We start from the raw sequence: 9,627 nt of genomic DNA, 5'->3' as shown, positions 1-9,627 counted from the left end.
GCCTTGAACTTGTGATCCTCCTTCAGTCTCTCAACTGCTGGAATTAGTCATGTGCCACCATGCCCAGCTCTGTTTTGCTTTTGTCTCTCTGATGTTGTGAGACCTAAATAACTCCACTTTAAAATTTGACTCCATCTTAGAATAAGACAGTAAAGTGGCCTAGACATAAATTCCACTTCACTGAAGTCAACTATTCCCCTAGTCTCCTTTGTGTCCATAAAGTAATGATAAAATGTCCTTGCTCTGGGACAACAGATAAAAAAAGACACAGCTCCTAATTCAATCCTCTGTTTGCCCAGAAAACAGACGCTCCCGGGCCCATTATCTATAGAACATTCTGTCAATGTGCTGATTGTTCCTTTTTCCCTTAAAATCTACATGTAGCCGCCCCTCAACCCCCCCCCCCCCGTGTACACCCCATACTTGCTAAATGTCAACCAATCATGTAACTGCTAAGTGGAAAATCCCCAAACCTTGCTGTAAACACAATAAAAACCCTGCTGATTTAAAATTCGGGACTCTCAATCTTGACCCGCTGCTTCGGTGACAGTTGAGAGTCCCTGCTCGAGCTTGAATAAACGACCCTCGTGTGCTTGCATCGGAATCGGCTCCTTGGTGGTCTTTGGGGTTTCCGTGATCTGGGCACAACAGTGTATGTGTGCATGCACATGTGTGTGGACACTGGGATGAGTTACAAGGGGGCATCCATTAGAGGGGGCCCCCATAAGAGGCACATGGGGACCGGTTTTTCTGAGGGGTCCTTTTCTCTGGATGCCAATTAGTCTAAAGTGAAGTGGTCACAGAGGCCTATGTCATACAGGGATGTATTCTCTGAGGATTTAGATGGAGATGCTGTTCTCAATCAGAGAGGGGTCCAGGTAAGTGTTGGGCAGTGCCAGGTCCTGGTTCCATTCCCTGATGTCCCTGGAGATCTGGGCCAGGCAGCTCTGGAAGGTGATGATGCTCTGCTGTGGGGGCTCCTCTGTGAAGTGCTCATCTAGGTACATGCCCAGGGGCCTCCTGGGGAAAACCACAGGGCTGGGTGAGTGGACCACTGAGATCCCCATGACCTGCCTTAGCCAGCTCTGGCCCATGGCTCCCACCCCAGGGACCTGAATCAGCCTCCCACTGAGCCTAATCTAGTTCCCTCCCCATGAACTATCTTTTACAAGTGAAGATAGTGGGCAGGAAGCTCTTGGGAATTTTAAATTCTAAGCTTTTCTTTTTTCTTACTGGGGATCGAACTCAGGACCTTGTGCTTGCGAGGCAGGTGCGGTGCCACTGAGCTAAATCTCTGGCCCCAATTCCAAGGGTTTTTTTGCATGTATTTTTATTTTAAATTTATTTTTGTTTTTTTGAGACAATGTCTCACTGTATATTCTAGGCTGGTCTTGATCTCACTCTGTAGCGGAGGTTGGTCTTGAATTCATAGTGATCCTCCACCTCAGCCCCCTGAATACAGGGATTACAGGTGTATGTCATCATGATCAGCTCTCCAGGTTTTAAAGGAGACAATCTCTTATTGTCTTTGTAGTAAGGATGATTCCTTTACATCACCACATTGTTTGGCTATTTGACACTGAGATGTCCAAGGCTCGTGTGTCCCTTAAAATGGTTCAGTGGGGTGACAGGACTCAGCTGCCTGAGGGCCCAGGAGGGAAAGGAACACCTGACTTGCCTCTTTCTGGCCTGGGCTGGCCTCACTGCCAGCCCCGTACTTGTAGGGAACAGGGAAAGGGGATGTTACTAGAACCTCTGCAGTAAGTCCTAGTCTCCTTCAAGCCAAGGCGAATTACAGGAAAGGTAGAAAAATAAGACTTTGAGAAGAAGCTGAGCTTTGGGTCTGATCAGTGCTGCTCTGGGCAGCAAAGACGAAAGCCCCCAGCTTACTGTACATCGGGAGAAACAAATGTAACAAACAATCTGCAGAGAGTTCAGTACATTGGTGTAAACAAGATGTAACAATCCAAGAACAATGAGGAACTGAGTAGATGAAGATTTTGTTCCTCCCAGGATGTCTTCAGCTGGTGTAATCTTGTCCTGGAGAATCACAGCATCACCGGATCATTGAGGTCTCAGTTGTGACCAGAGGCCAAAATGGAACTATGTCTCAGAATGCTGTAGCTGAGCTGTAGGCAGGAGAACTAGGCTAACCAAATGATTTTTCCCTAAAATTATGTAGGATTGCTCCTGACGCATACTCACTCGTTCTCCAGGCTCCTTGGTCAGCATTCAGAGGGCACTGATGGCATCACATGTAGCATTGATTGGGGTGAGGGTGGCTATGAAACCCCCAGGCCTTGCTTGACCTTTGGAAATGGGTGGTGGCAGCTGCATGGTGGGTGGCAGGTTGGACATCTAAACACAGGAATCAAACTGAAAGCCGAGAGGGCAGAATGAGGCTGAGGAGCCAACTCTCTCCCATCTGCCACCCTAGCGCTGACCTTTCCTACCTGGCCTGAACTAACAGCTACATGCTTAGCTGAGCAGGTGAATATTATCATGGTGATGTATCGCACCAGGGCTTCCTGAATGTCCAGTGAGGAGGGCATACATGCAGGAAGAGCAGGACTGGGGCTGCTGGTGTCCTGAGGACCTACCTGCAGAGGCCTAAGTGTAGGGCTCAAGGGCAGAGGTCCTCATACCTGAGCTCTCCTGGCCTAGGAAACCATTGGAGAAGATGTCCCTCACCCAACTCTGGAGCTTTTGGTCATCTCAGACAGATGCATCGCTTGGGTAGTAGATGCCAATTATCTCAGAGACAAAGCTGCAGGGTACACCTGGGCTCAGTCTCTGCCTACAGTCTTGATCCTCTCTGGGATGTGCCCCTGCCCACTGTCATCACATCTGGCCCTCTTCCTCCCTCTCCATCTCAGTCTTCCCTTGTTCCCTGGCCTCCTGGATCCCTAGGGACAGCCCCTTCACTGCTCCACTGCCTCCCAGATCTGCAGGCCATCATCTTGGTAGTATTAGCCTGGGATGTTTTCAACTCCATGGGCCTGGATGTCTTCAGGCAGACACAGGACTGAATAGTTCAGCTGCTCCATGTTCCTCTGGATCAGCTCAGAGAAGCCTCCAATGCCAAGGCCTGTGGACTGGGAGACAGGACTCCTGGCACAGCACCTTTCTCCAGAAGCAGGGGGTAGCACACCTAAAGGTCACTTCCACTCCACACCCTCCCTAAGGCAGCTCTTACTCTGTCCACCACCTGCCCAGGGGCGATGAGCAGCTCTCAGGAGAGCATGTTGATGTACAGGGTGTACCTTGCATGTGGAATCAGCAGCTATAAGGGGCAGGAGATGACAGAGCTGTAGGTGGCCCTAGGTCTTCCCCAGAAAGGCACCTGCTTTATAAGTCACCCAGAAAGAGATAACAGGGGCCAGTGGGAACAGCTCAGAACAGCTGGGTCTGGTCAGTGCTCCAGACAGAGATGGGAGCTGAAATCCTCCAGCACCTTGCTCTGTGCCCCTCAGGCACGCTGGGTACCAGATCATTTTGTCAAACGAGGGTGCTATTTTGATTAACACCATGACTTTCTAACCCACAGCCAGGCAAAGCACCATGGGCCTGGCAGTGCGGAACTGTCCCCCGAGCCCATGTCTGAGTGCCAGGCCCTGGGAGCTGCAGATGGCCAGAATCAGCACAGATTGAACAGCACAAAGGAGGGCCTGCATCCAGGACCAGAAGATCACCTAAATAGGGATCAGAGAGCCCGGGCAGTCTGGGGAGGGGGAAGTCCTGCCCTTCTCAGAGGAGATGCAAGTCTGAGGGAGAAATGAATCTGTGTCATCTGAAGGCTCCATGGGTCCAGGGCACCTACAGAGCCCACTCCAGAGCACACGGTTCTCCCGCTCAGGACTCTCCCAACCCTGGAATCAGCTGCAGAAAACCTGTTGGTCTCTGAAAGCCCTGTGTCCACTTTTGCATCTGCTAGTTCCAGGTCTCCCCTGCCCTAGGATTTGGGCTTCTTCAGTGGTAGCCTATCTCATTTGGTTTGCTCTAAGAAGGAAGCCTTTCTGGGGTACAGTATCCACCTTTCCCCCAGCTCAGGGCCTTCCAAGAAGGGGCTCCCAGCTGCAGAGAAAGGCTGCCTCAGTGCAATGAAGGCTCTGCATCCCTGCCTAGAAAGCCAGGGCCACTGGGAGAGGCTGCTCAGAGAGGCACTGTGAGGGTGAGGATAAGGTACAGGAGCCTGTGGACTCGGGCATAGGCAGAGCCACTAACCTTGCAGAGCTGGTGGGAGTGGGGCAGCTGGTGCAGTGTGGCCATGAGAAGACCTTGGGGAGCAGGTGTGCATGCAGCAGGTGTGTGAGGGTCTCATGCATGGAGAACTCAGCATTGCGCACCCAGGTCTTTGCCAGCAGCCAGTCCCACTTCTCATCACTGAGCAGGAAGATGGGCCTGTTGGTTCCAGAGGTCTGGCTGAGCTGGGATGGGGGAACCAGTGAGGGAAGAGGCAGCTGTGAGTGTCTGCAAATCATTCAGTGGGACCTTCCTCACCCCTGCCCTGCCCTCTAGCCAGTGGCAGACTTGGATGGCGAGGGGCAGCAAAGGTCCACCTCCTGGGTGCTGGTATAGCAGGGTCACTGGGGCTGCTGAAAACTGAGCCCTCCCATTGATGACATTGGTCTGGATGCCAGGATCCACCAAGAACAGGAAGCCCCTCTGTGGGAGAGAGTAGGAGAGCTGGAGCTGCCACATGGCTTTCTAAAGGATGAAGGGCTGGTAGCAGGGAGAGGATTCAGCGCTGGGAGAAGATTTTGTTTTAGAAGATGGTGTTTGTGTTATGCATTACACTGCTCCCTAACAATGTGAGTGCACCCTCCCTCTCCAGTAGGGTGTGACCCTGACAACACCAAGATAAGACTGTGCAGAGCCTGAACCCCACAGCCCCACCTCCAGCTCAGCTTGCAGACTGGTCCCAGGGCCCAGGACTGGCATCAGTGACAGGGAAGTTGTTTGGGAGCGAGCAACAGTGGCAGATGAGAACAGGGTTGAAGCCATTTAGGAACTGGGAGACAAAGAAGGAGTCCTCCTGCCAGTGTTTAAATATGTATTCTGCAGGGGGTGGGAGAACATGGGAACCAGTCACCTCAGCTCCAACAGATCTCCTCCTCACTTTCATGGTGGAGTTCCCTTCTGAGCCCATCCTGGGCATCCTGTGTCTTTCTTGGTGTGACCTCCCCCGGCTGCTCAGCTTCAGTCACTGCCCTCTCTCGACAGCAAATTAGTCCCCAGCCTACTGTTCCACCATCTATCTGACATTTCCCTGGATAACTTGCCCAACTCAAACGCAGCATATCAAAAATCAAATGTGCGTTTTCTCCAGCTCAGGCCCCTCCCACTCGCTGGCGTCCTGGGGAATGGCAACTCCACCCACCTGGGACCTACCTGGGCAGCCCCTCCTCCCCCTATCAAGTCCCATTAATTCTCCACCCTACTGGCCTCTTGGTTCACCTGTGACTACATCCCTATGGCCACTGCCTTGCTGAGGCCACCACCTCCTGTTTCCACTCTTGCCTTTTACCTGCCCCACAGGGCACATTTGCCCATATTATTCCCCGCCTGGCCACCAGGACATAGCCTGGCATTGCACTCAGGAAAAGTCCACTCCTGCCGTGGCCCACATGGTCCTGCACCACTGGGCCCTGGGCACCTCTCCTGATTCCTCTCTGACCTTCCTTCCCCTGCTCAATTTGCTCTGGTCACAGTAACATTCTCTCCCCCAAAGGTATCTGATCCATCCATTTTTAGGGCCTTTGTCTTTGCTGTCCTCTGAGCCTGAAATGCTTGCTGCCCCATGTCCCATCTTGGCACTATTAATGCCTATTCAACCTTCTGAGAGAGCTTTCCAGGAAAGGTGGGTCCCCCTTTTACACACTCCTGCAGCCAATGAACATGTCCTGCAAGTGACACTAATGACACAATTTTGAGTCTAATTAATAACCTCTGGCCTACTTTACTGTGGGCCCTGTGAACTCAAGCAGTGTTCACAGCCCCAATCCAGTGCCTGATGAAATAGCTCAAGAAATGTCTTTTGGATTAGGATCAGGGATCACCCCAGTACACATCCTCTTATGTCTCTGTAGGGAATGTAAAGTCTAGGAGGGCAGAGGGGCCTGCCCAGAGTCACACAATGAATTGGTACTTAATTTTCCGAGACTCCAGATAACCATGGAAACTGATGGCCAAGGGAAGAGGTCAGGAGTCCTAGCCCAAGCTCCTCACTGCTTGCTAGAGAACTCCGAAGTTGAACATCCTTTTCATCTCCCTCAGACTCCTCCAAAGCCCTGTTCGGTCCAGCAGGCCCTTGGGTTTTAGCTCTGCAAACCTGCCAGGGGATGCAAGGAGTTGGAAGGAGGGAAGAGGCCCTAGGGGACCCCTCTCCTGTCAATCACTCTAGTCTCTCCTGGGATTCTAAGCCAGATTGTAAACCAGATTCCAGGGTCTGAGGTAGCCACTGCCCCTAAGGTCACCACTGTCCTGTGGGAACTGGCAGGAGGCAGGACTGAATAACCTGTATCACTGTGGGGAGCTAACCAAGGGAAGGCAGAAGCAGATGTGGTAGAACATCTGAGGCCCTGGGGTAGGACAAGGTGGACATTCTCACCCAGAGCCCAGTTTCAGGGAAAACTTATTTTTCTTGACTACAGAGTACTTGACATTGAGGTCCAGATCTTTCACAGTCTCCTCATCCAGACAGTTGAGGCCAGCCTGGGAGGTAGGTCTTCCAGCTAGAGGGTAGAACAGGCAGGTGATCACCAAGAGGCTTCAGGGAGCCCTTGGACTAGGGCAGAGGAGTGCCTTGAGGGTCTCGGTCAGGACCTTCCCCCTTCTTTGAGCAAGGACCTCTCTGGGATTTGTACCTCCTCTCTGCCCACAAGACTGAAAGGGAGCTGCAAATTCTCACAGTAAGACTTCTCCCTAGTCATGACTGATTAGCCCAGGGTTAAGCATTTGACCAAAACTGGGCTAATCAGAGTCTTTCTCAGGGAGTTTGAGGTGGAGGCTGGATTAGAGAGGTGGTTTCTCTCTGGATATTTGGATTATAGCATGTGAACACAGGGACTGTGAGCTATGACTGTTTCCCATTATGTGGACTGGGAACCAGAGGAAGCTGATCTAGAAGGAAAAGAAGGGAAAGGAAGAGAAGGTAAGGGGAGGGAAGGGGACAGGAGGGGACTGGAGGGGAAAGAAGGAAGGGAAAGGAAGGGAAAGGGAAGGAGAAGGGAAGGGAAAAGAGAAGCATCTGGGAGGGAGTTGCCTTAATTTCTGGAGTCAGATCTGGCTACACTTCCTGTATACACCTCTGTAAGTATCTCTGTGTCCTGCAAGCTTTCCACCTGCCTGCTAACTGGAGTCAGTTTTTGTTCATGCAAGCCCACAATTCCTAACACTGATGCAGTTCACAGAGGGGAGGCTGTTCTGAAGCTGAGGTGCCTGGATGGTTTGTCAATTTTGGCAGGCATTCCATCCTCCACAGCTAGGGGAGCTACACCAGTTTACTCTGCCCTGGTCTAAAGCCTGTCTAAATCCCATTATCAAGCCAGCCATATGGCCAGAGACCTTTGGTTAAATGGCAAATCATGTTCCAGCAAATTGAAGACCCCCTAGCCTGTCTTCCTTTCACCCATTCATTCTTTGGTTCATTCAAAAATGGCATTAGGATTTGAACTTCATTTGCAAGTCAAGTACACTGCCACCAGGTGGTGGACAAACCCTACCTCTCGAATTTTACAGCATGTATGAGTAACTGGGGATCTTGATAAACTGCAGATTCTGACTTATAAGGTCTGGGATGGGCCCAAGAGCTTGCATTTTCTCACTTGCTCCTGAGGGATGAGTATGCTGTGGTAGTAAGGATCCAGACTATGGATATCCAACCTTATGGCTTGTCTGGGCCACACTGAGTGAAGAATTGTCTTGAGCTGCATATAAAATATGTAATATAGTTGATATATATAAGTAACAAAACTTCATTTATTTTTAATATTTTAACTTATTAAATTATTCTATGAAATAAAAGAAGCCCAAGTTTAATAATGAAATATGAAAACTTACATGTTTTCTTAACAGACACCTCTTTCCACAGGCACATAGTTTAGGTAGGTTGCAATACTATTACTGGTAATCTCTGCATTTTACTTATAATCTACACTCCAGCAATGGACAATCAAGTCATGAATAGTGTCGCTAAAAAAATCACACAATAATGTTAAAAGTTTACAATCTTGGGCCAGGGATGTAGCTCAGCGGTGCTGTGCCTGCCTGGCAAGTGCAAGGGCCTGAGTTCAATCCCTAATACTGAAGAGAAAAAAAAGGAGAGAAAAAAAGTTTACAATCTTGTGGGACCACATTAGTAGCTGTCCAAGGCCTAGACGTGAGAACAGAGTGAACTGGAGACAGAACAGAACTAACTGAACATACTTGCGCAGGGATTGGCAGTTGATCCGCTGCATTCTTAACTATTTTCTCATTTGTTCCACCCAATAACCCTAAGGAGGCTGGTATTCTTGAGATATTTTGTAAAAGGAAGTAAAGATCAAAAAAATTAATGACTTTCCTAAGATCTCATAGTTTCTTTTACACTGGTCCTGGGTTGCCACAGACACCACAGACATCAATATCTGTCCCCTCTCCTGGAGATGTTGCTGTGAGATTTAATGGAATGGCTTTCTCAGGGGTGTAATTCATGACACATGTAGAATCACCAGGAACCAAATAAAGCCTGTGGCTGCCTCATCCTCAGGTACGTGCAGCAAGAGCCTGCATCCCAAGCTTCAGACAGCAGCCAAGACCAGGATCAAGGTCTTGAAAATCCTCACCTCAGTGTAGTTTCTGGTTTTTTGCCTCAGGAACCCTCACCCATGGCCCCAGATCATTCACAATTCCTTCCTTTGCCAGCACAGCCTCTCAGGCTAGCTCCCCTCTGTGACCCCAAATGCTGAGCCCAGAGCAGAGAAAGAGCCCCTTCTCACTACCTGCCTGCCCTGGAAGGTGGGCTTCCTGGGGACTAAGTGGTGTATTTCTGGTTCTGTCCACATTTCTGGAATGACACAACAAGCTGATGTGTGAAAAATCCCCATAGTAAGGAGGAGTGCGGCATTCAGAGCAGTGGTTTCCAAACTTAATAGGCAACCAGTCATGTGAAAGACTTGTTAAAATAAAGATTGCTACCCTCCTCCAAAGTCTGAGTCAGTAGGTTTGAGAAGCCTGAGAACTGGCATCCCTAGCAGTTCCCTGGGTGATGTGGAGGGTACGGGTCCCAGAAACACCATTTCGTAGGAGGGGACCACACAGGGCTTTTAGTCTGTGTTGTTCCAGAGGTCCCAGGCTGCCTGTCATCCTCTAATGGGCCCCATCAGCCCCCTCCTCACCGGTACATGTTTTGCTCGGCCTGCAGCTCCTCCTGGCGCTGGTGCTCCAGCACGGGGTGGTGGTCTGCCCAGGAGACCTTGGCTGTGGAAAGAGGGAGTGGATGGGGAAGGAAAGAAGAAACCTCCCTGTCCTCTGGTCCTAGTCCATCTTCCCTCCCCCGCTGCCACCAGCACTAGGTTAAGGGAGTCTCCACCTTTCCTTTCTCCCACATCCTCCTCTGCCCCTACCCAGTGCCCACAGCAGGTCATT

The 9,627-nt window shown here is 50.5% G+C and overlaps 1 pseudogene across 1 annotated transcript in view; it reads right to left on the bottom strand.

The window, feature by feature from the left end:
• Positions 1-432: 432 nt before the first annotated feature.
• Positions 433-9,627, bottom strand: part of LOC101698152 (polyunsaturated fatty acid lipoxygenase ALOX15B-like) — a 33,686-nt pseudogene continuing 24,491 nt past the window's right edge. Inside the window, exons 4-15 of the transcript XR_015443310.1 lie at positions 9,378-9,459; positions 6,611-6,734; positions 6,244-6,331; positions 4,897-5,092; positions 4,531-4,665; positions 4,225-4,427; positions 3,197-3,283; positions 2,926-3,095; positions 2,646-2,767; positions 2,454-2,554; positions 2,210-2,376; positions 433-1,023 (exon numbers count right to left, since the gene is read on the bottom strand). The product of XR_015443310.1 is annotated as a polyunsaturated fatty acid lipoxygenase ALOX15B-like (transcript). The remainder of the gene's footprint in view (positions 1,024-2,209; positions 2,377-2,453; positions 2,555-2,645; positions 2,768-2,925; positions 3,096-3,196; positions 3,284-4,224; positions 4,428-4,530; positions 4,666-4,896; positions 5,093-6,243; positions 6,332-6,610; positions 6,735-9,377; positions 9,460-9,627) is intronic.

This window comes from Heterocephalus glaber, unplaced genomic scaffold (assembly GCF_053883595.1).
Source record: "Heterocephalus glaber isolate CG9 unplaced genomic scaffold, H.glaber_assembly_v1.0 deba00001564, whole genome shotgun sequence".
Lineage (NCBI taxonomy): Eukaryota > Metazoa > Chordata > Mammalia > Rodentia > Bathyergidae > Heterocephalus > Heterocephalus glaber.
This window is presented reverse-complemented; position numbering and strand designations above follow the sequence as displayed.